The sequence below is a fragment of the Scyliorhinus torazame genome, chromosome 21, assembly GCF_047496885.1.
Source record: "Scyliorhinus torazame isolate Kashiwa2021f chromosome 21, sScyTor2.1, whole genome shotgun sequence".
Classification (NCBI taxonomy): domain Eukaryota; kingdom Metazoa; phylum Chordata; class Chondrichthyes; order Carcharhiniformes; family Scyliorhinidae; genus Scyliorhinus; species Scyliorhinus torazame.
In genome coordinates this window covers 36,085,552-36,111,871 of record NC_092727.1, presented here as the reverse complement: position 1 = coordinate 36,111,871, position 26,320 = coordinate 36,085,552, and the positions used below count along the sequence as shown (strand labels likewise).

General features: G+C 50.3%; 1 protein-coding gene across 2 annotated transcripts in view; it reads left to right on the top strand.

Annotated features, from left to right (window-relative positions):
* Nucleotides 1–2,962: 2,962 nt before the first annotated feature.
* The window catches only part of LOC140398254 (otoancorin-like), a 164,977-nt gene continuing 141,619 nt past the window's right edge, over nucleotides 2,963–26,320 (top strand). Inside the window, exon 1 of one of the 2 annotated variants that reach the window (XM_072486700.1) lies at nucleotides 2,963–2,981. The gene's annotated coding sequence lies outside the window, so the exon portion shown is untranslated. Of the gene's footprint in view, nucleotides 2,982–21,916; nucleotides 22,025–26,320 lie in introns of those variants that run through there. The other variant, XM_072486699.1, reaches the window with a different exon arrangement.

The window sequence follows — 26,320 nt, the reverse complement described above, 5'->3', positions numbered from 1 at the left end:
CCTGTTCTGTGCTGTATTTTCTATGTTTTATGTTCTATGTCCAGTTGTAAGCCGTCATTCTGCCTGTTCCCACAAAATTCATTTTGCAGAGAGCTGCAATTTTCTCTGTTCACCTCTTTAATATTAGCCATTGTCCTCTTTTCCCATCATGCCTCATTTTAGCCATCTTTCCCACACAACACTCCCTCCCCCCACCATCTTTGATCCACTGAATTGAACACATTTTGTTGAGGTTTCCCCATTGGACATTGTTTCATGCTTCCAGTCACCGAAGTTTCAAGAATAGTGGAGGAATTCTCCGCCCTCCTGCCCCGTTTTCTGCATGGCGTTCCGCTGCCGGCAGTGGGATTCTCCGTTCCCGCAGCCACCCAATGAGGTTTCCTATTGTGGGTCACCCCACGCGTCAGGAAACACGTGGGCGTGAGTTCGCTGCTGAAGAACTGGAGGGTCCTGCCTATGGAGCATCCCGCAGCCGATCTTTACAAATGTCATCACATGATAGGTCGGGCCACTTCCCAATCCAGACTGCACTTCTTTGTTGGGAGCTCTGTCCTGTCAGGTTCACGCAACCTGATGGTCCAAGACGGGTCCTTGTTATCGCCATTACTCCCACATGCTCCATCTCATTTTGATCCATAAAACATCCAAGGTAATACCTGCCCTTATTTCCAAGGTCGATCTTGCTAGCCAATCAGCCAAAATGTCTTCTTTACTCAGATCTTTTCGGGTTAGTTATTTTGTTGGGCAGATTTCCAAATCATCTTTTTCAAAGTGAGTTTCATTCTTTCCACTACACCGCAGGACTGTGGAGGGTAGGCTATGTGGATGGGGAAGTCGTCATCTAGTGAACACCTACTGTACCAGCACATTGGTTGCTACGTTTGTCATATTCGTCCTGCTAGGGAATGCTTCAATACCAATGATGACCAAAATGTATTTGTAAACCCCTTGACATGGTGGAAAGGGGCCCACATAGTCTATTTGGCTCTATTGCAGGAATAGTCCTATCTTAGGTTCACAGCACCTCAGAGGTATTATGGACTATCATCTGCCTGGGGCCCAGGTGTTTCAGTGCTTTAATGGAAGTCTGAGCTCTCAACTAAGAATACATAATGAGCCACAGGGAAAACATTGCCCTTGGTGCCCCGGGCTTCCCGCCTTTTGTTTTGTCATCAATGATCCTTTGGGATTGTTCGTTGTCAAGACCTGACGTTCATGGGGAGTAGGTGTTCTTATTATCTTAACTGTACTGTAACAGCCTTCGAACATTAGTGTCCACAGGTGGTTAGCAAAGGACGTGTGATGTTTCCGTTTCCTTTGCCTGCATGCATTCAGACTTTCTCCCGGGTTCTCTCTGCTGTATTCCAAAGCCGTTAGTATCGTCATTTTCACTTCCTCGAGTGACCCCCTTGGTCTGGTAAGGCTGAGCAAAGGGCTGAACCGAAACACATAAACAAGAGTTTCCTCTCCTCTCTGCATTTAAACTGTGAAGAACATGTGAGGATGTTCCTATACCGGGATCTCTCTTGTTATTTTTGCTAACTTGGCCACTCTCTGTGGAATGTCATACTCCATTCCCCTGGTCTGTGTTGTGTTGGGGTTCATGGGAATCGTTTGCGGAGCGATAGGGCTAGGATGTTCAGACCAAGGAGGAGGAGAGTCAGGCCTCTGGACTTCCTCCTGACCATCGTAACCATGCACGGCTTTGCCAGTTCACCCCAATCTACCTCACCTTCCTCCATATTCTTTGATTGTACAGCTCCACAGGTGCACATCAGATCCCTCCGGATCTGGAGCTGCGACTTCAACTTATTATGCTGACATCTCTGGTCAGTGGTTTGATGTCGAAAGGTTTGACTTGTTTGATGCAATGATGTAAATTTCAAACAGGCTCTCAACATTTTTTATAACTCAAATGTTTCGTAACATTCAAATTGGATTGCGTATCTTTGCTTTGGAATAGAATTCTGTTTGAATTTTGTCCTGGATGTTTTGTTCGAATCCTTTCGGATTCTAGCACTGTTTGAATTTCTTTTAGACAGCCAAATATCACAGTGGCTCGAATTAAATAAATTTTAGTTCCCTTCACAACCAATTATTTGAATCTAATAATCTGTATTAGTGTCACAAGTAGGCTTACATAAATACTGCAATGATGTTACTATGAAAATCCCCTAGTCGCTACACTCCAGCGTTTGTTCAGGTACACTTGAGGGAGAATTCAGTATGTCCAATTCACCTAAAAAGCACATCTGTTGGGGCATGTGGGAGGAAACCGGAGCAGACCCACATAGACACAGGGAGAACTTGCAGACTCTGCACAGACAGTGACTTCAAGCCGGGAATCGTACCTGGGACCCTGGCGCTGTGAAGGAACTGTGCTAACCATTGTGCTACTGTGCCACCCCGTGCAACTCACTGATTCAGCAATGGCTTGACTCTAATGACGGTATTCCTTCAACTGGGTCAACAAACCCTGAGCAAAGCTCATGGATCATGACAGTGGAGAGGTCGTGGCTAACCTCACATGCCGGCATCCTCTTATCACACAGGAGAAGAGGAGAAGAGGGTGGAGTGATTTCAACTGTCTTGGCGTTGGAGACAACAGCAAGAACTGCTCGCTGATTGATGACTGATTTGTGCCTCAGGGTATTTAATTTTAACTAAACATGGGGAATGGTTTGCTTCATGGGAGGCAGCACTTTGTGGTTGAATTAATTTCCTCAACCCCCCCCCCCCCCCCACTCCTAAATCTTCCAACCCCTCTGCCTCTGGAGTTGCAATTTCAACTTGTTATCTCATGCTGATATTTGTGGTCAGTAGTTTGATGTCGAAATGTTTTGCTTATTTGGTGGATTGCTCTTGCAGTTTCTTGTAACTTAGTTCATCTCTTACTCAATGTTTTAAGTTCTTTCTGGGATGAGCCTTGTTCAGTAACAGTTTGCAGCTCTTCCAGATAAGCTTTATTCTCTTGGACTTCTGTAAGTAAATCTGATTTTGCAGTTTTCAACTTTTGTTTTAAATTTTATATCTCCATGTCTTCATTATGTTTTTAAAGTATATTTTCAAAATCTGATCTCACCAACATAGGTTTATTATGGGTGGCACGGTAGCACAGTGGTTAGCACTCTTGCTTCACAATGCTAAGGTCCCAAGTTCGATTCCCGACTTGGGTCACTGTCTGTGCGGAGTCTCCACGTTCTCCCTGTGTCTGCGTGGGCTTCCTCCGGTGCTCCTGTTTCCCCCTACAAGTCCCGAAAGACATGCTGTTAGGTGAATTGGACATTCTGAATTCTCCCTCTGTGTACCCAAACATCCGATGCTGGTGCTTATGTAGTTACATTGTATACCTTGTGTTGCCCTATTATGTGTTTTCTTTTATTCCCTTTTCTTCCCATGTACTTAATGATCTGTTGAGCTGCTCGCAGAAAAATACTTTTCACTGTACCTCGGTACACGTGACAATAAACAAATCCAATCCAATCCAAACAGGTGCAGGAATGTGGCAACTAGGGGCTTTTCACAGTAACTTCATTGTAGTGTTATTGTAAGCCTACTTGTGACAATAAAGATTATTATTATTATCAAAGCTTGTGTGGTAGTATGTATTGGGGGTCATGTGGGACTGGAAGCCCTAATGTCATTGGCTGACAGATCCCGGGTCCTGGTTGGCCGTTGACCTCATACTCCGCCCTGAAGGCGAAGTTTAAGAAGCCGGTGCCTTCCCCCGCAGGCCAGTTTACTATCGGGCTGCTGGGGAACAGACACGCTTAATAAAGCCTCATCGACTTCACTCTGTTTGTCTCACGGAGTCTTTGTGCGCCACAATTTATTAAGCGTGCCTAAAAAGGACCATGGAGCTCAGGATCATTCCAGAATGCCTGAGGATCAGCCCCCACGCAGTGAATGCAGCAGCAGCCTTCAAACACTGGCAGACTTGCTTTGAGGCCTACATCACATCGACCACAGGCCGAGTCTCAGATGAACAAAAACTGCAGGTCCTGCACTCGAGGGTGAGCACGGAGATTTTCACCCTCATTGAAGACACCCGCGATTTCCAGACGGCGTTCGCAGCACTGAGAAGTCTCTACGTTCGCCCAGTTAACCAAATCTACGCTCGCTACCAGCTCGCGACGAGACGGCAAGCTCCCGGAGAATCGATGGACGAGTTCTACGCCGCGTTGCTGATTTTGGGACGAGCCTGCAGCTGCCCGTCGGTGAACGCAAACAAACACACGGACATGTTAATGCGCGATGCTTTTGTTGCAGGTATACAATCCTCCCAAATCCGCCAAAGACTTCTAGAAAAAGAGTCACTAGGACTCTCAGAGGCACGGGCCCTGGCAGCCTCGCTGGACGTAGCCGCGCGTAATACCTGCGCCTACGGCCCCGACCGCGCGGCAGGCCATTGGGCCCCGTACGTACCCGCCGCGGCAAACCCCCTACCCCCCCCCCGGACACCCCACAGGCTTGCGCAGTCCAAACGCCGAGTCGCACCGGGGGCGCCCGCTGTTATTTCTGCGGCCAGGCGAAGCACCCCCGACAACGCTGTCCGGCCCGCGCAGCCATCTGCAAAAGCTGCGGGAAAAAGGGCCACTATGCGGTGGTGTGCCGGTCCCGCGTGGTCGCCGCCGTCCCGGGAGAACAGGGAGCCCTACAGGCAGTCTATGCCTCCCAACCCCCCCAGCACGCCATGTGGGACCCCCAGGCGCCGCCATTTTGGGTCCCGACCACCGCGGCCCCGGGAGAAATGGGAGCCCTGCACGCCGCCTACGCTCCCCAACCCCCCTCCCCGCAGCCCATGTATGACCCGCCGCCGGCGCTCCCGATTTGGGTGCCGGCCAACACTCTCCACGGAGAGGAAGGGGTTTTCCGTATCCCGAACACCACCCTCACCCCCGTCCCGCGCCCCACGCCTGACCCGCCGGCGCCACCTACCTTGACCCCGACCACCGCTGTCCCCGGCGAGGGAGCTCCGCGCGGTGCCAGCGCTCGCGGCCCCACGACTGACCCGCCGGAGCCGCCGACCTGGGCCCTCACCCCCGTCCTGCGCCCCACGCCTGACCCGCCAGCGCCGCCGACCTGGGCCTCTCCCCCCCGTCCCGCGCCCCACGCCTGACCCGCCAGCGCCGCCGACCTGGGCCCTCACCCCCGTCCCGCGCCCCACGCCTGACCCGCCGGAGCCGCCGACCTGGTCCCTCACCCCCGTCCCGCGCCCCACGCCTGACCCGCCGGCAATACAACTTACCTGGACCCCGATCTCCGTCCCCGGCGAGGGACCTCCTCACTGTCCCAGCGCTCGCACTACTGACCTGCCGGTCCCCAGCGAGGGAGCTCCGCGCGGATCTAGCGCCCGCGGCCCTGGCGCTCGCACCAAAGGAACTCCGCGCGGTCCTAGCGCCCGCGGCCCGGGAACTCCGCGCGGTCCTAGCGCCCCCCAGACCCCCCAGCACTCAATGTGCGACCCGCAGACGCCGCCATTTTGGGTCCCGACCACCACGAGGGGAGGAGGGGCCCCGCCATCTTGGACCGCCCCCGACCTGTACGACGCATGGGGGCGGCCATTTTGTCCACCCCCGACGCCATCTTGTCACCCCTCATCTACGGGCGAGGTATGGGGGCGGCCATTTTATCCATCCCCGACGTCCTCTTGGACGGCAACAACGGACCCCACCCCACTACTACAACCACGGCTCGCTTCGGTTACGCTCGATCAGGCTCGGCCCCGGACTCTCCAGACGACGACGACAATGGTCCTAATTAACGGCCACGAGACGCCATGCCTAGTCGACTCCGGGAGCACGGAAAGTTTTATACATCCCGACACGGTAAGACGCTGTTCCTTAACTACCTACCCCAGCGCACAAAAGACTTGCCTAGCCGCAGGATCCCACTCCGTACAGATCCAGGGATTCTGCATAGTTACCCTAACGGTACAGGGGAGGGAATTCAAAAACTACAAACTTAACGTCCTTCCCCAACTCTGTGCCCCCACCTTGCTGGGCTTAGATTTTCAATGTAACCTACAGAGCCTTACGTTTAAATTCGGCGGCCCCATACCCCCACTCACTATCTGCGGCCTCGCCACCCTCAAGGTGCAACCCCCGTCCTTGTTTGCGAACCTCACCCCGGATTGCAAACCCGTCGCCACTAGGAGCAGACGGTACAGCGCCCAGGACCGGACCTTCATTCACTCCGAAGTCCAGCGGCTACTAAAGGAGGGCATAATCCAGGCCAGCAATAGTCCCTGGAGAGCGCAGGTGGTAGTAGTGAAGACAGGGGAGAAACAAAGGATGGTCATTGACTATAGCCAGACCATCAACAGGTACACACAACTAGACGCGTACCCTCTCCCCCGCATATCCGACATGGTCAATCGGATTGCCCAGTATAAAGTCTTCTCCACCGTGGACCTCAAGTCCGCCTACCATCAGCTCCCCATCCGCCCAAGTGACCGCAAGTACACAGCCTTCGAGGCAGACGGGCGATTATACCACTTCCTAAGGGTCCCTTTTGGCGTCACAAACGGCGTCTCGGTCTTCCAACGGGAAATGGACCGAATGGTTGATCAACATGGGTTACGGGCCACGTTCCCGTACCTCGACAATGTAACCATCTGCGGCCACGATCAGCAGGACCACGACGCCAACCTCCAAAAATTCCTCCAGACTGCCAAAGCCTTGAACCTCACGTACAATGAGGACAAGTGCGTTTTTAGCACCGATCGGCTAGCCATTCTGGGCTACATAGTGCGCAATGGGATAATAGGCCCCGACCCCGAACGTATGCGCGCACTCATGGAATTTCCCCTCCCGCACTGCCCAAAAGCCCTGAAACGCTGCCTGGGGTTCTTTTCATACTACGCCCAGTGGGTCCCCCAGTACGCAGACAAGGCCCGCCCCCTAATACAGACCACGACTTTCCCGCTGTCGACAGAGGCTTGCCAGGCTTTCAGCCGCATCAAAGCGGACATCGCAAAGGCCACGATGCGCGCCATCGACGAGTCCCTCCCCTTCCAGGTCGATAGCGACGCCTCTGACGTAGCTCTCGCGGCTACCCTTAACCAAGCGGGCAGGCCCGTGGCCTTTTTCTCCCGAACCCTCCACGCCTCAGAAATCCGCCACTCCTCAGTGGAAAAGGAAGCCCAAGCCATAGTGGAGGCTGTGCGACATTGGAGGCATTACCTGGCCGGCAGGAGATTCACTCTCCTCACTGACCAACGGTCGGTTGCCTTCATGTTCGATAATGCACAGCGGGGCAAGATCAAGAACGACAAGATCTTGCGGTGGAGGATCGAACTCTCCACCTTCAACTATGAGATCTTGTACCGGCCCGGAAAGCTGAACGAGCCGTCTGATGCCCTATCCCGCGGGACATGTGCCAACGCACAAATTGACCGCCTCCAAGCCCTCCACGAGGACCTCTGCCACCCGGGGGTCACTCGGTTTTACCACTTCATCAAGTCCCGCAATCTCCCCTACTCCTTAGAGGAGGTCCGTACAGTCACAAGAGACTGCCACATCTGCGCAGAATGCAAACTGCATTTTTTCAGGCCAGATGGAGCGCACCTGATTAAGGCTTCCCGTCCCTTTGAACGCCTCAGTCTCGATTTCAAAGGGCCCCTCCCCTCCACCGACCGCAACGCGTATTTCCTTAATGTAGTGGACGAATACTCCCGCTTCCCTTTTGCCATTCCCTGCTCCGACATGACCGCGGCCACAGTCATTAAAGCCCTGAACAGCATATTCACACTGTTCGGTTACCCCGCATACGTCCACAGCGACAGGGGGTCCTCTTTCATGAGTGACGAGCTGCGCCAGTTCCTGCTCAGCAAGGGTATAGCTTCAAGCAGGACGACCAGCTACAACCCCCGGGGGAACGGGCAAGTAGAAAGGGAGAACGGCACGGTCTGGAAGGCCGTCCTACTGGCCCTACGGTCCAGGGACCTCCCAGTTTCACGGTGGCAGGAGGTCCTCCCGGACGCTCTCCATTCCATCCGGTCGTTATTATGTACGAGCACTAATCAAACGCCTCCCGAGCGTCTCCTTGTCTTCCCTAGGAGGTCCTCCTCTGGAACGTCGCTGCCGACCTGGCTGGCAGCCCCAGGACCCATCCTGCTCCGAAAGCACGTGCGGGCACATAAGGCGGACCCGTTGGTCGAAAGGGTTCACCTCCTCCACGCAAACCCCCAGTACGCCTACGTGGAGTACCCCGACGGCCGACAGGACACGGTCTCCCTGCGGGATCTGGCGCCCGCCGGCACCACGCACACCCCCCCGGCACCATCAACCCAACCGCCCCCCTTCCTGCCACCGCCGCACCCCGCGACCGCCCCCTTCCCAGGAGGATCAGTCCCCCTCCCCTTTGCACCGACAGCTAAAACCGTGCGGTTCCCGGAGGCGACAACGCTGGTACAAGCACTACCACCACCGCCGGGGCCGAGGCGATCGACACGGACGACCAGACCGCCCGACCGACTCGTGGCGTCGATGTAAAACAAAGATGGACTGTCCAATGAACATTTTGTTTTCCTATATCCTCTGTAAATAGTTGTAACAGGACGATACTGTCCAATACGGTCCTACCATGTAACTGTTCTCTCCTCCCAGGACCAGTACTGTAAACCCTTACCACCATACGAAGCATCACCCCGCCGGGTTCATTTTGACAAGGGGTGAATGTGGTAGTATGTATTGGGGGTCATGTGGGACTGGAAGCCCTAATGTCATTGGCTGACAGATCCCGGGTCCTGGTTGGCCGTTGACCTCATACTCCGCCCTGAAGGCGAAGTATAAGAAGCCGGTGCCTTCCCCCGCATGCCAGTTTACTATCGGGCTGCTGGGGAACAGACACGCTTAATAAAGCCTCATCAACTTCACTCTGTTTGTCTCACGGAGTCTTTGTGCGCCACAGCTTGTTTCTAACCGAGCTAGAAATTGTCTGTTCTATATCAGGCTATTTTTGCTAATGAAATGCCTGTCTCAAGCGTGGTAACCCCAAAGCTGGAGCTTGTACGAATGCCCGTTTCAGGGCTGTGTGAGTTAGCTCTTGTTCCTCACACTCCCTCACTGGAACTTTGTGGTTGAATTAACTTCCTCAAAATCCCCCTCGCATTTTCTAACTCCTCACTTGGTCTGGTATTTTCTGACTGTAAATTAGTATCTTGATCCGATCTTTGTTCTAATAGCAATAGGTTTTGCTTAGCACCGCGCACCCTATCATGTGCCTCCTCTTCCCAATGTAACTGATTGTTCAGGACAGGCATGCACTCCTGCAAGCAATCAGATCCATTCTGCAGCTTATCTGCCAATTCCCTTAACTCTTTGCACCTTTAGGGGCAGCATGGTGGTGCAGTGGATAGCACTGCTACCTCACGGCGCCAAGGTCCCAGGTTCGATCCCGGCTCTGACTCACTGTCCGTGTGGAGTTTGCGCATTCTCCCTGTGTTTGCGTGGATTTCGCCCCCACAATCCAAAGATGTGCAGGGTAGGTGGATTGGCCACACTAAATTGCCCCTTAATTGGAAAAAATGAATTGGGTACTCTAAATTAAAAAAAAAAACTCTTTGCACCTTTTACTTAGGAGTAAGACACACAGATGTGCGCTACAGACTAACTTATTCTGGACTTTCTCCAATTCACTATTTCCTATTTGAAACCCTTTAGAAAGCCTATCAAGGATGCACTCGTAATCTCCGTCACATTCGTCTGAAGCTCCCGGGCATTGTTTGCTTCTGATGCTCCTGTCTCTGTTGTTAAACTGCCTGTCAGTCACATTCTAGCATATGCCAGCACCATTATTAACCTTTTCTTTAACTACTCTGCAATCTGGGGTGTTGTTCTGTGATAAACCTTGTAATGGAGCCTTTAGCTCTCCAATCAAAGTTTGTGGTATTCTCTTCCTCTTTTTTCCTGACGGCATTCTGCCACTGCTTGTCTTTGTGCAGTTTGTTTTTGAACCTGCGCGGTCCTCATCAACTTGTTTCTATGCTGCTCATTGTCCTGAGTGCCGTTTCCCATTCTGGCCGAGGGGATTCAGCCATTTTTCAATTCACTTAAGCAACACAATAATTGACGGGTTTTGGGGTCCTTTTGAACTCCTTTCCAGAGACTGTTGCCAACAACGTCCCTTCCAGTCTCACCTCATTTACGCACTTGACGTTTGCTGACCACCCACGACAGATTATTGGAGCTTACTTTTGCTATTGACCATCTAATATTTTATTCTAACAATTTTGTCTGCAACGTTAGCAGTCCCCTCAGAACTAATCGGCTAACTAGTCCTTTTTTTATGCACACTCCACCCACTTAATCCTAGTCATCAAGTGGGACCATTGCCCTCTTAATTCAGGCTCAGTCTGGTTGATTGAGATGTTTCACCCTGGACTGGACCAACTTCTCTAAGTTAGACGTGCCCCATCTGGGGTGCCAGAATGGTAGTGCCTCTGCTGACATCAACTGACGAAAGCAGACAAATTGAATACTCACAGCCAGGGTTGATTTACCATGAAATCCAGCTTTTATTATTTCTCTAAGTCTTCAGCTATGCGGGACTTCCAATGGTGGCCATGGAGTGAGATGATTTGGTGGCTCCCACTCACGGTGGATTTTGTTGGTCCTTCCCCACCACTATGGGGGTCTTTTTTGAGGGCGAACTGAGGGCAAAGGTAATGCTCCACTGGTGAGTCAGGTGCATGGATCAGAGCACGAGAAGTGCTCCGAGAAAGAGAGGGCAACTGGAGCAGTTCAGTTTTCATGGTGAGCCACAGGTCAAGATGGTGGAGGGCAAGGGACAGCGCTGTCTGCCCAGTGGTCGACGGAGCAAGTGGTGGCTCACGAGGAAAGGAAGCCTCGGAGGACTTGGCTAAGCTGGAGGAGCCGCTTAGGGCGGGGATTGAGAAAGTGGGTCAGAGGCTGGAGGCTCAGGGCCTGGCAATACCGAAGGTGGAGGAAGTGGTGGGGGGAGCAGACGGAGTGGGTGGCCTCGCTGGGGGTGGAGTTGGGGGTGGTGGTGGATCGGCAGACGTTACTGAGAGAGAAGTTCGAGGACCTCGAGAATCGCTCTAGGCAACTGTATTTGAGGATAGGTGGGATGCCCGAGCGTATCGAGGGAGCAGATGCCGCCAAGTATGTAGGAAGGATGTTGGAGCAGTTGATGGGGGAGGAGGCCTTTGATCGGCCCTTTGAGGTCGATCAGGTGTACAGGCTGCTGTGGAAGAGACAGCAGGTGGGGGAGCTGCTGAGGGCGATGGTGGTGCAGTTGCACTGTTTCTTGGACAAGAAGAAGATTCCGCAGCGGGTGAGGCAGACTCGGAGATATACCTGGGGAAGGAGTGAACTGCGGGTCTGTCAGAATCTGGATGCGGAGCTGCCAAAGAGGAGGGCCAGGTTCAAATGTGTAAAGACTACCCTCTTCAAGAAGGGAGTGAGGTTTGGGGTGTTGTACCCTGCCTGCTTGTGGGCAACTTATCAGAAGCAAGAGTTTTATTTTGACTGGCTGGAGGAGGCGATGGACTTTATGAGAGACCGTTGACCGGGAGGTGTGTGAGGACACTGAACTTGGAAGAGGAACTTTGTGTCTATGTTAAAATGTCTGGGGTGGGTATTTTGTGTGGGTTTTGATGGGGGAGCCGTGATGGTGAGTGTGCTTTCTGTTCTTCTTTGTTGGTGGTTGTGAGGAGGGGGTGGATTGGAGGGGGTTAGGTAGGTTACAGGCCTTGGGCGGGGGCCACCATGCTAGCTGGGCAGGCTACTTAATGGAAGTGAAGTGGGGACTTGCCAGGAGGAAGGAGTGGGGTGGGGGGGGGGGTCGATTCTTTGTTTGGGGGGCGGAGTGCGGAGGAGGGTTGCTGACATGGGTTGGTGTGGCGCAGTTGGGACGGGATAGATGGTAGTGGACATTCGAGGGTGGGCCAGTAGGGGCACATGATGCAGGAAGGACAATGGCTCATCGACAGGGGAGAGGGTTGAGGAGCCCCCTGACCACGTGGAATGCGCAAGCGTTCAAATAGTTAAACGGTTGCGTGTGTTCAAGCACCTGAGGAATCTGAAGGTGGACATGGTGTTTCTGCAGGCGAAGCACCTGAAGTTGGGGGATCAGATGAGGCTGAGGAAGAGATGGGTGGGACGGGTGTTCCATTCGGGGCTGGATATGAAGATGAGGGGAGTGGTGGTGTTGGTCAATAAGAGGGTGGCGTTTGAGGTGGGGAGAATTGTGGCTGATCCAGAGGGTAGGTATGTGGCGGTCATTAGGAAGCTGGAGGGGATGCTGAGTCCTGGTTAATGTTTATGCCCCGAATTGGGACGATATGGATTGTATGAGGTGGGTGCTGAAGAAGATTCTGGATTCCGGCACCGACTGATTATGGGGAGGTGGATTTTAATGCGGCCCTGGATCCGAGCCTGGATCGATCGAGCCCAAAGTCATTGAGGAGGTTGGCAGTGAGAGGGGGCTGAGTGGGTTCATGGAGCGCATGGGGAGGCGGAACCGTGGATGTTTAGGAGTCCGAGGTAAAGCAGTTTTTATACTTCTCCCATGTGCACCGGGTGTACTCCCAGATCGATTTTTTCCTAGCGAGGGTGGCATACTCGTGGTATTCAGCAATCGTGGTCTCTGACCACACACTGCATTGGGTGGATTTGCGAGTGGTTCGGAGGGAGGTGCTGTGGCCACAGTGGAGGTTAGCTGTAGGGCTGTTGGCGGATGAGGGGGTGTGCGAGCTGGTGCGAGCTGACATTCGGGGTTACGTGGAGGTGAATGATACGTGGGAGGTCACTGCCGCCACGTTGTGGGAGGCACTCAAAGCCGTAGTTAGGGAGAGTTTATTTCAATTCTGGCGCCCAGGGCGAAAGTGGAATGAGAGGATAGGGCAAGCTTCATTGATGAGATCTTGAGGGTGGATAGGAGAAGGAGGGGTTGCTGAAGGAGAGATAGAGGCTCCAGATGGAGTTTGGGTTAATGTTGACAGAGAAGGTGTGGGGCAGTTGGGGAAGGCCAGAGTGGCAGTGCATGAGGACAGGGATAAGGCAAGTAGGACACCTGTCCATCAGTTGGTGGAAGCAGGCAGCGGCAAGAGAGATTGGTAGAATGAGAGGCGAGGGGAGTAAGGTGGTGGTGGATCTGGAGGGGGTGAATGTAGCTTTTGAGACGTTTATTGAACGCTTTTTGAGTCAGAGCCCCTGAGGGGGCAAGAGCAGATGAGGCAGTTCCTGGATGGGTTGGATATTCCCAAGGTGAAGGAGGGGAGGATGTGAAGGGGGGGTTCAGCGATTATACCTCTTAAAACTGAATAGTTAGCATGCCACTAGAGTAGTTTTACATAAGTTACTTTGTTAAGGATTGAGATGAATTATAGGACTGAGTAATCATTATTAACCATTAAACATGCATTTTAGGACATAGCAGTAATAAGTAATCAAATGGGATTTCGGATAGCTAACTTGTCCGGAAGGATGTCACTTCTGATGTCTTTGTGAAACAGTGCAGGATGCGGGTTTTTGCTGTCCTGCTTTTCACAGACAATGAATGCCCAGCGAATTACTCATAAGCATAGCTGTTAGGATGAGGATCAATCATGCGCTGCTTGCAATTCTGTTGGGTGAAGTTTAAACATTGCTTGCAATTCTATTGGATAAGTTTAAAATTAGCAGCTTCAGGGATTGGATCGCATCCAACTTGGGTGGGCTATTGATTTTTGAGCGTTGTATAAGTACTGTTTCCTGGTCTTCGTTCGGCAGAACAGATTTTGGCAGATATCCTGTCTGTTCTCCGTGTACACACAACAAGCTTGATTAAATAGCCATCTTGTCCAGGTTGTTGTGCTTTTTTCCTCTCTGTACTGAGTTGAGCCACAGGGAATAACCCCATGTGGAAGCTAACTCAATACACAGGTCTTGAAACCGCTCCTGCAGGATGCAGGGCCTCGAGGCCCCGATGCAGGAGATAATATTTGGCATGGGGCCAATGCAGGCAGAGAAGGCCCCAGATCCGGGCGGGTTTGGGACGAAGCTGCTGGTGAGGGCATAAAATGAGGCGAGGGGGAGGGGAACTCCCTACTATTTTTTTGCAGCCTTCTATCTCCCTAATTCTTAAAAAGGATAAGTATCTGGAGCAATGGAGGTCATGCCTCCGATAATGTCATTGAATGTAGATGCCAAGTTATTGGCGAGGGTGCTTGCATCACAGATTGAGAACTATGTGCGGGGTTGATTGGGGAGAATCAGACGGGTTTTGTCTGGAAGGCAATTGTCAACAAATGTCCGGACTTTACTGAATGTGATTATGATGCCCTAGGGGGGTCAGGAGGTTGAGGTAGTGGTGGGGCGATGGACGCGAAGAAGGCATTTGATCAGATGGAGTGGCCATATTTGTTCAAGATGTTGAGGAGCTTTGGGTTTCAACTGGGGTTTGTGGATAGTGTCTGGTTGCTGAAAAGGCGCCGATGACAGGTGTGCGGATTAACCAAGTGCGTTCGGGATACTTTAGGAGTCTAGACAGGGGTGTATTCCCATTGCTTTTCACCTTGCCGATAGAGCCACTGGCAATGGCGCTTAGGCATCGAATGATTGGAGAGGGATTGAGCGGTGAAGATCAAACTCAGGGTTTTGTTGTGCACAGATGATCTTTTATTATATATTTCAGACCCATTGGGCTGCATTGGGAGATCATGGGGTTTCTGGGGGTATATGGCCAGTCCTTGGGGTATAAATTAACTATGGGAAAGAGTGAGATGTTGCCGAACAATGATAGGGGGAAGGAGAGTTGCCGTTTAGGGTGGTGCAGACAGGTTTGAGATACCTTGGTATTCAGGTGGTGTTGAGCTGTGCCCAGCTGCATAGGCTGAACTTGGCCCAATTGGTGGAACGGATTTTATGAGGTGGGATGCCGTGGATGATGGCAGAGCAGATTCGGACAGTTAAAACGACAATGCTGCCTAGATTTTTGTTTGTTTTTCAGAAACTTCCTACCTTTGTCCCTCAGTTGTTTAACCTGAAAGGTTCTAATAAGATCAGAGAGCCTCACACTTCACAATATCTGCACTCAATTCTGGCTCCTGCTCATCCATGCTCAGGAGCTTAACACTTCTATCATTTAAGGCATTTTTAAAAAATTAATTTAAGGTGCCGCTGACTAGGACAGCTTTGTTGCCCTTCTCTAATTGCCTATGAGAAAGCGGTAGTGAGCTGCCTTTTTGAACTCTGCAGCCCCTGTGGTGTAGGTACACCCACCATGCTGTTCGTGAGGGCGTTCCAGGATTTTGAACTGGGATCAAAGGCAGGCGAGGTCAAAAGTTAAACCTGCTGGCAGGCATTTCCAGTCAGCCTCCAGTTTCAAATACCGGGCCAGATTACATGCCTGGGGGTGTGTGGGCAGGGGGTGGTGTGAGGGGAAGGGGAAGAGGGGAAGTGAGCGACAGTGCTTCAGGCAGGCCAGAGGTCCTCCTTGCCTGCCTAGTTTAAGGCTAGCCACAGGGCTACCTGCAGATTGATTCACCAACCCCCAAATCACAGAGTGTTAAATCCTTGTTGTAAATAGATAGTGCTCTCCACACTGTCCGTTCACCGACATATATCAACACAGGGGCCAACGGGAGAATCAAAAAGTGTTCAAAAATAAGAGGTCGTCCATTTAAGACAGAGATAAAGAAGAAAAAAAAGTTCTCTCAGAGAGTTGTGAAACTTTGGAATTCTTTTCCTGAAAAGGTGGTTGAGGCAGTCTTTGAATATCTTCAAGGCACAGGAAGAAAGATTCTTGATAAGCAAGGGTTGGGTGAAAGGTTATCGGGGTGGGGGGGGGGGGGGGTGGTGAGGCAGGAATGCAGAGTTGAAGTTAAAATTAGATTAGCCATGATCTTATTGATTGGCGAAGCAGGTCTGAGGGGCCGAGTGGCCTACTCCTGCTCCTAATTTGCAAATGTAGGTACCTGTAGTTTCCAATGAGAAATGAATACTTAACTCTCTCTCAACATCTGAGTTTACCTACTGAGTCCACCTACAAAGGAAAGATCTGACTATTCATCTTCGTAATTTGAAGCTAGGTGGGAATTGAATTAAATTGAATTCAATCGGTAAGACTGTTCCTTTTTACATTTCAGAAATTTAAATTAATCTAGAATTGTGCAGTGAAGGTTAACAAGGGCTGCCCCACCCACTCACATAACTGGTTGGCAGTTAAGTGTCAGTCACCTGAATCTACTTTGATCTAAAAGCAGGTGGGGGAGGGGGGTGGGGGGGCGAGTCAACTCAGGCCAATTTAAAAGAGCAACTTGTAACTCACTCCCAGTGAGTTCTCCCAGTGAGCCAGAGAAGACACAGCCAGAGTGAGACAGCAAAGAGCGAGTTTGGGAATTCGAAGCTGGGTGGGGAGGAGGTGCTTTTTAACACTGGTAAGTGACTGGTAAGTAGTTTTTCTTCTTTCTTTTCCTTTTCATTGGTATATTTATTTATTTTTTATTTCGTCTTTTGGAATTGTAGTTGTATAAGTTAATCGAAGGTTTAAGACATGGCAGGAGATCCCAGACCCGTGTCATGCTCCTCGTGTGCGATGTGGGAGCCCAGGGACATGTCCACTGTCACTAGCTCCTTCACGTACAAGACGTGTGTCCAGTTGCAGCTCCTGTTAGACCACTTGACGGCTCTGGAGCTGCGGATGGACTCACTTTGGAGCATCCGCAATGCTGAGGACGTCGTGGATAGCACGTTTAGCGAGTTGGTCACACTGCAGATGAAAGTTACTGAGGGAGATAGAAAATAGGTGACCAAAAGACAGAGCAAGAGTAGGAAGGCAATGCAGGTGTCCCCTGCGGTCATCTCCCTGCAAAACAGATTTCCTGCTTTGGATACTGTTGAGGGAGATGGATCACCAGGGGAAGGCAGCAGCAGCCAGGTTCATGGCACCGTAGCTGGCTCTGCTGCGCAGCAGGGCAGGAAGAAGAATGGCAGGGCTATAGTTATAGAGGACTCAATCGTAAGGGGAATAGACAGGCGGTTCTGCGAACGCAATCAAGACTCCAGGATGGTATGTTGCCTCCCTGGTGCAAGGGTCGAGGATGTCTCTGAGCGGGTGCAGGACATTCTGGGGGGGAGGGTGAACAGCCAGCTGTCATGGTGCACATAGGCACCAACGAGATAGGTAAAAAACGGGACGAGGTCCTACAAGCTGAATTCAGGGAGTTAGGAGTTAAACTAAAAAGTAGGACCTCAAAGGTAGTAATCACAGGATTGCTACCAGTGCCACCAGCTAGTCAGAGTAGGACTGTCAGGATAGATAGGATGAATGCGTGGCTCAAGAGATGGTGCAAGAGGGAGGGTTTCAAATTCCTGGGGCATTGGAACCGGTTCTGGGGGATGTGGGACCAGTACAAACCGGACGTGCTGCACCTGGGCAGGACTGGAACCGATGTCCTAGGGGGATGTTTGCTAGAGCTGTCGGGGAGGGTTTAAACTAATGTGGCAGGAGGATGGGAACCAATGCAGGAAGTCGGAAGGTAGTAAAACAGGGACAGAAACAAAAGGCAGTAAGGGGGAAAGTGTAAGGCAGAGAAGCCATAGTCAAAAATCAAAAAGTGCGACAGTACAAGGTACAGTGACTGAGGGACGCTCAGTGAATAGGCCCAGTAATACTAAAAGGAAGAAAACGGGAAGTAAAAACATAAATGGTAAGCAACGCGGCAGGTTGTTACATGAAGATATGGGTTCAACGACAAGGAAAACTAGGAGAAAAGTTAAGAGGAAATGTAACTTAGGAGAGGTTACTGATCGAGGTGTTAAGATTCAAAACAGAGGTATAAAAGCCAACCTAAGTGTACTTTACCTGAATGCTCGTAGTATTCAGAATAAGGTAAATGAGTTGATGGCGCAAATAATCGTGAATGACTATGATTTTGTGGCCATTACTGAAACATGTTTAAAGGATGGTCAAGACTGGGAGTTAAATATCCGAGGGTATCAAACTATTCGGAAGGACAGAGTGGATGGTAAGGGAGGTGGTGTAGCTCTGTTATATAAGGATGATATCCGGGCAATAGTAAGGGATGACATCGGTGCTATGGAGGATAAGGTTGAATCCATTTGGGTGGAAATCAGGAATAGTAAGGTGAAAAAGTCACTGATAGGAGTAGTCTATAGGCTACCAAATAGTAACATTATGGTGGGGCAGGCAATACACAAAGAAATAACTGATGCATGTAGAAATGGTACAGCAGTTATCATGGGGGATTTTAATCTACATGTTGATTGGTTTAACCAGGTCGGTCAAGGCAGCCTTGAGGAGGAGTTTATAGAATGTATCCGTGATAGTTTCCTAGAACAGTATGTAATGGAACCTATGAGGGAACAAGCGGTCCTAGATCTGGACTTGTGTAATGATTAATGATCTCATAGTTAGGGATCCTCTCGGAAGTAGCGATCACATTTTGGCGGAATTTGAAATATAGATGGAGGATGAGAAGGTAAAATCAAACACTAGTGTGAAGTGCTAAAACAAAGGAGATTACAATGGGGTGAGAGAAGGACTAGCTAAGGTAGACTGGGAGCAAAGACTTTATGGTGAAACAGTTGAGGAACAGTGGAGAACCTTCCAAGCGATTTTTCACAGTGCTCAGCAAAGCTTTATACCAACAAAAAGGAAGGACGGTAGAAAGAGGGAAAATCGACCGTGGATATCTAAGGAAATAAGGGAGAGTATCAAATTGAAGGAAAAAGCATACAAATAGCAAGGATTAGTGGGAGACTAGAGGACTGGGAAATCTTTAGGGGGCCACAGAAAGCTACTAAAAAAGCTATAAAGAAGAGTAAGATAGATTATGAGAGTAAACTTGCTCAGAATATAAAAACAAATGGTAAAAGTTTCTACAAATATATAAAACAAAAAAGAGTGGCTAAGGTAAATATTGGTCCTTTCGAGGATGAGAAGGGAGATTTAATAATGGGAGATGAGGAAATGGCTGAGGAACTGAACAGGTTTTTTGGGTCGGTCTTCACAGTGGAAGACACAAATAACATGCCAGTGACTGATAGAAATGAGGCTATGACAGGTGAGGAGCTTGAGATGATTGCTATCACTAAGGAGGTAGTGATGGACAAGCTAATGGGGCTAAAGGTAGACAGGTCTCCTGGCCCTGATTGAATGCATCCCAGAGTGCTAAAAGAAATGGCTAGGGAAATTGCAAATGCACTAGTGATAATTTACCAAAATTCACTAGACTCTGGGGTGGTCCCGGCGGATTGACACCACTGTTTAAAAAAGGAGGTAGCCAGAAAGCGGGTAATTATAGGCCAGTGAACTTAACTTCGGTAGTGGGGAAGATGCTGGAATCTATCATCAAGGAAGAAATAGCGAGGCATCTGGATGGAAATTGTCCCATTGGGCAGACGCAGCATGGGTTCATAAAGGGCAGGTCGTGCCTAATTAATTTAGTGGAATTTTTTGAGGACATTATCAGTGCGGTAGATAAAGGGGAGCCAATGAATGTGGTATATCTGGATTTCCAGAAAGCCTTTGACAAGGTGCCACACAAAAGGTTGCTGCATAAGATAAAGATGCATGGTATTAAGGGTAAAGTAATCGCATGGATAGAAGATTGGTTAATCAATAGAAAACAAAGAGTGGGGATTAATGGGTGTTTCTCTGATTGGCAATCAGTAGCTAGTGGTGTCCCTCAGAGATCAGTGTTCGGCCCACAATTGTTCACAATTTACACAGATGATTTGGAGTTCGGGACCAAGGGCAATGTGTCCAAGTTTGCAGACAACACTGAGATGAGTGGTAAAGCAAAAAGTGCAGAGGATACCGGAAGTCTGCAGAGGGATTTGGATAGGTTAAGTGAATGGGCACGGGTCTGGCAGATGGAATACAATGTTGACAAATGTGAGGTTATCAATTTTGGTAGGAATAACAGCAAAAGGGATCATTATTTAAATGATAAAATATTAAAACATGCTGCTGTGCAGAGAGACCTGGATGTGCTCGTGCATGAGTCGCAAAAAGTTGGTTTACAGGTGCAACAGATAATTAAGAAGGCGAATGGAATTTTGTCCTTCATTGCTAGAGGGGTGGAGTTTAAGACTAGGGAGGTTATGCTGCAATTGTATAAGGTGTTAGTGAGGCCACAGCTGGAACATTATGTTCAGTTTTGGTCTCCTAACCTGAGAAAGGACGTACTGGCGCTGGAGGGTGTGCAGAGGAGATTCACTAGGTTAATCCCAGAGCTGAAGGGGTTGGATTACGAGGAGAGGTTTAGTAGACTGGGACTGTACTCATTGGAATTTAGAAGGATGAGGGGGGATCTTATAGAAACATAGAAAATTATGAAGGGAATAGATAGGATAGATGCGGGCAGGTTGTTTCCACTGGCGGGTGAAAGCAGAACTAGGGGGCATAACCTAAAAATAAGGGGAAGTAGATTTAGGACTGAGTTTAAGAGGAACTTCTTCACCCAAAGGGTTGTGAATCTATAGAATTCCTTGCCCAGTGAAGCAGTTGAAGCTCCTTCATTAAATGGTTTTAAGATAAAGATAGATAGTTTTTTGAAGAATAACGGGATTAAGGATTATGGTGTTCGGGCCGGAAAGTGGAGCTGAGTCCACAAAAGATCAGCCATGATCTCATTGAATGGCAGAGCAGGCTCGAGGGGCCAGATGGCCTACTCCTGCTCCTAGTTCTTATGCTCTTATGTAAGCCATCACAGCTGCGAGACCTGAATTTTAAGTTTCATCCCCTTTATTTCTGAAAGAAGAAAGTTTTCTTTGTCTGCATTTGGATCTTGGTACCCGTATTTTAGTTAATAACTTTATCACTTTCCTTTAAGTAACCTTCAGCTGTCATCCTATCATAAACTAACCTTGTTGAATACTAGAGCTTCAACTGATGGGTTGAATCATTCACAAACTAAAAAGGTGGGACCACTGTTCAAGTTTGTAGCTCATGGATCACTGTGGTACAACACCTTTCACATGGCTCCCATCCTGAAACATGCATTGTCTTGTTTGGAAATGAGGCACGCAGGTAGCTGAGGCAATAGGTGAGCCACAGCTACTGGTTGTGGGATATATTCACACTAAAATTAAATGAATCCTGTTCTTCAATATTTGCCTTCCACAAAATGGGCATGTTAGGGCAGGTCTAGCCTGTCAACTCGAGTATTCATGATCCAGCTGGAATTGCTTAAAATGGGCTAAAGCTGACATTAAAATAATGCCAGTCGGAAAATTGAGTCCTCACTATCTTAAGAACTTGCTCACTGGTGCCCATGGAGCAGATTCTTCAAAGGACCCTTGCCAAAGATAAGTCAGGGGAAATACTGATGCTAACTACTGAATTTACATTTTGTACCATCTATTATCCAAATGTTGTCTTTTCCATAGAGATTTCAGTTTTCCCACCTCACTGACATCTCTTGCTGCTGTTGTGATCTGACCAAAGGCCTGTCACAGTTATTCTTCACCTTCACTCACAGAGTGCAACTCAGAGGCCAGGGTAACAATCTCACGTTGATTAATGTTCTCTGAGCCAGAAATGTAGTCAGGTACGAAAGGGCATCTAGACGGCATACCGTCCTGCCCTGCTGTGTCATGCACTGCAGTGAAGTGGGGGGAAAAAGGTCCAGCTCTGGGGTTATTTTTTAGTTTAGAAACTCCATTGAGTGCACTGGGAAACTAGACAAATCTGATCCAAAGCTAAACAGATGGGAGGCTTTGCAAACCCCTTTGGCCACACCTCAGTGAAGCAAAACTCCGATATCTTTTCCAGTATTGTTCATCATTTTGTACAAAACGTCATCTTAATATTTTAAAATTGCACAATGGTAAGTACTAAAGGTGAGGATTTGACAAAAGCATGACAAGTAAAAAAAAGAGTGCGTGCCACAGGTTTTGCTAGAAACTGTGAGGTAAAGCACTCCTCCCATCACACCACCCAAAACCCCGACAGGTCGGTACAAGTACGCACTGATCCACCAGCAGTCTGCACTGACTGTGCTGGGCTGAACAAGCTCCGAGCACTCACTCAACCTGCAGGCAGAACAAAGGTAAGATGGACACTGCAATTTTGTTCACTTTGAAAGGGAAAAGCAAAATATTCTTCCTGCTCTAATTCACTTGCTAAAATATGTCTGGAAACAAAAAATGCACTGAAGTGGAAATTATAGAGTACCTGGTACAGGTAAAATCCGCAATGCATTGCCTTAGACTATGAGCACGGCCTTTGATTGATTAACAGAGTTTCGCATATGAACCCTAAAGGTGGTTCTATTGAACTGAACAAAGGTTTCATGTTGCTGAGTCGAAACGTTGCTCACAAAGGCCAATAAACTAAAATTGTCCAATAATTGGAGAAATTTGAGGAGCGCTTGCATATCAGAAAAATATGTGTACTTTGGTGACGTAAGTTGTAAATTTTAAGCCAAATCATTTATTTTCAGATTTTAACAGGCTTGCTTTTCTGAAGTTTCTTTTTCAGTGTATTATAGGTATACTATTCTTCCTTATAATATGAGGTAAGTTGGGCGCAGGAGCAGAAGGATCTGTGGGTATAAGTGCACAAGTCTTTAAATGCCACCGGACCAATTGAGAAAACTTTAAAAAAAGAAAACATGTGGGACAAGTGATGGATAGGATGGGTAGGGGTTCTGCAGCAACCACCCCCCCCCCCCCCCCCCCCCCTCACCCACCCCAGCATATTTTTTGGAGCGGGAGGCAGCCTGTCATTATTCGGTGGTGGGGGCGGGATTCACTGCCGCGTTTCTCGACGGTGTCAACACGGCACCAGGATCAGGATCGGCGCACGCCACTCTGTCTGCTGATCCCGGCGTCAACTGGGCACCGCGGGGTCCGGGCATGCACAGGGCACCGGCAGCAATGCGCGCATGCACAGTGGCTCCCTTCTCCGCGCCGACCCCGACGCAGCATGCCGTAGGGCTACAGGGGCCAGCACAGAGGAAAGGAGGCCCCTAGCCAGAGAGGCCGGCCCGCTGATCAGTGGGTTATGATCGTGGGCCAGGCCACAACGGAGGCCCCCCCAGGGTTGGTCCACCCTCCTCCCCCACGGGCTGCCCCAGGACCCTTCCACGCCAAGGTCCCGCTGGCTGAGAGCAGATTAGAACGGCGCCTGCGGGACTCGGGTGTTTTGCTACGGCCGTTCGGCCCATCATGGATCGAGAACTGACGGGGGGGCCGTGTAGAACGGCCCCTGACCGGCGCCGCGCCAGCCATGCTAGCGCCAATGGCACTGATTCTCCGCTCTGTGGAGAATTGCGTCCTGGCGTCGGGGCGGTGTGGCGCAATCTGCACCGGTCGCGGGGATTCTCCGGCCCGGCCCCGGGCTGAGAGAATCCCGCCCGGGATCTTCCATTCCCGTCAATGTCCGCGGGGAACATTCCGCACGGTGGGATCATTATCAGTGGAGCCGGAAAGTCCCACTGGCGGGAAGGGTCGGAAGATTTCTATAATTGTATGATGTTAGCTTTTTATTTGTTGTGTTTCATTAGGGCACCAAAACTATATTTTCTTTTTGTTTTCTTGTTAAATAGTGTTAAGAGAAAAGCTTTATCATGTGAGCTTTTTAATTTTTTGTCATGTCTGTAGAAAGTATAATGAATCTACCCCCTGCACACCTTGCCCCGCCATAATAGTACCTGACTGTGGCAATAGGTCAGTACCGAAGTACTGAAGCATCAAATGTTCATGATAGATTTATTTGCATCAAAAGCATTGGCTCTGCTCTTGTTAGTGCTGATGTCAGAGAAGTGTTGGTGACTCATTAATGATAGATTAAAAAGGATCAACAGGATTCTTTTCTCCCGGCAGCCACTTACATCCTTCATAAAACAAAAGGTGCCAATGTTCTTGATGAGACAGTGGACAATATGTGCAGGGTTCCCTGAAGCCCTGTCATTAAGGTTCATGAGTGGGGGGTTCAGCCCATTGAAGGAGCAGTGCCCATTTTGGCTCCAGGGACTGCACCTGGCAGACATGCATATGTAGACTGCTCCATGTAGATATTGTTTTTTTCTAACTTGAGAAGCCTAAACTATTCAAACTTGCAAAGAAGCCCAGGCTGGTTAGGGTTTGATCCTTGATACGTTTGTGAGTGTCTAGTGGAAAGATAATGGGTGGGTTTCTCCTTCCCACCGCACCAGGGGCGAAATTCTCCGGTATCGGCGCGATGTCCGCCGACTGGCGCCCAAAATGGCGCAAATCGGGCGAGATTCTCCGACCCCCCCCCCCGCCGGGTCGGAGAATCGCCGGGGGCTGGCGTGAATTCCGCCCCCGCTGGTTGCCGAATTCTCCGGCACCGGCTATTCGGCGGGGGCGGGAATCGCGCTGCGCCGGTTGGCGGCCCCCCCCCCGCGATTCTCCGGCCCGGATGGGCCGAAGTCCTGCCGCTAAAATGCCTGTCCCGCCGGCGAAGATTAAACCACCTACCTTACCGGCGGGACAAGGCGTAGCGGACGGGCTCCGGGGTCCTGGGGGTGGAGCGGGGCGATCTGGCCCCTGGGGGTACCCCCACGGTGGCCTAGCCCGCGATCGGGGCCCACCAATCCGCGGGCGGGCCTGTGCCGTGGGGGCACTCTTTTCCTTCCGCCTTCGCCACAGTCTCCACAATGGCGGAGGCGGAAGAGACTCCCTCCACTGCACATGCGCGGGAATGCCGTCAGCGGCCGCTAACGCTCCTGCGCATGCGCCGCCCAGAGATGTCATTTCCGCACCAGCTGGCGGGGCACCAAAGGCCTTTTCCGCCAGCTGGCGGGGCGGAAATTCATCCGGCTCGGGCGTAGCCCCTTAAGGTTGGGGCTCGGCCCCCCAAGATGCGGAGCGTTTCGCACCTTTGGGGCGGCGCGATGCCCGACTGATTTGCGCCGTTTTGGGCGCCAGTCGGCGGACATCGCGCCGATACCGGAGAATTTCGCCCATCAGTCGGGCATCGCGCCACCCCCAGGACCCCGGAGCCCGCCCGCGCCGCCTTGTCCCGCCGGTAAGGTAGGTGGTTTAATTTACGCCGGCGGGACAGGCATTTTAGGGGCGGGACCTCGGCCCATCTGGGCCGGAGAATCGAGCGGGGGGGCCCGCCAACCGGCGCGGCACGATTCCCGCCCCCGCCGAATCTCAGGTGCCGGAGACTTCGGCAACCGGCGGGGGCGGGATTCAAGCCATCCCCCGGCGATTCTCCGACCCGGCGGGGGGTCGGAGAATCTCGCCCCTGTATCAAAAGTCCGCAATATTGAAAAAAAATGATATTTGTGAGGTATCATTTGATTTGCGTGCCAGCCCCAGGTGCTATTGACATGGATGAACGGAAGCAACACTCGAAGAAATGCGCAAACTTAAGTTCGAGGAAAGAAATAACTTCTATAACACATGGATTCAGATTTTATTGTATATATAGAAAATTGCCATATATATCTTTGCATGTGCGTGTACTTTCACACATATATTTTAAGAGGTTGTTACAAATGTAGTTGTACATTCACAAGTATTCTATGAAGTAATTGAATCAGTAAGTCACCTATATATTTTGTGAAGATGTTTATATGAAATTATCATACACATTTTATGGCTGTTTGCATTCTCATACATAGCTTATAAAGTCACTGCATAACCTCTAAAATCTGAATGATTTTGAAGAGCAGGGAATGTAATACTTATGGACAAGGAAGGCCACATCACAAAACATGTGAGCTCATCACAAAACATCCATCTGGATAGCCTTATATTGTTGGATTTAAATGGCTCCTGACTTTCTGCCTCTGTTCTACTGCTCAATTTGAGTGTTGATTACGTTTTGTGTGAAAAAAGGACGTCCTGATATTACCATAGATCATGAAGTATTGGTCACCCACTGAAGCTTTGAACAATCCTTTCAAAAACAGGGATTCTAGAATAAAACCTGAACCGATGTTGCTGTAGGTGGCCACCATTTTGAAACGTACTGCCGTGTCTGAAACTCCCATTTAATTTCTTGGGGAATATGCCCATATGGTGCTGCATGTTCCCATGCCACAAGGTATAACGTGAGTCTCACCCTATTCAAGTATTTCTGAGCAGAAAAATTGAAGCTGAATCTGAACACGAGTACAGTCCTAAATGTGCATTAATTGGCTGAAAAACGGGGATAGAGGGATTCTCCGACCCCCCACCGGGTCGGAGAAACACCGGGGGTCGGCGTGAATCCCGCTCCCGTCATCCTCCGAATTCTCTGGCCCCCCAAAAATCGCCCCGCCGTGAATCGCGCCGCCCACCTCGGAGAATGGCGTGGACTGGTGAGTCTCAATGGGCCCCAGGGCCACCCGACCCGAGTTCTCCAGCCCGTGATGAGCCGAAGTCCC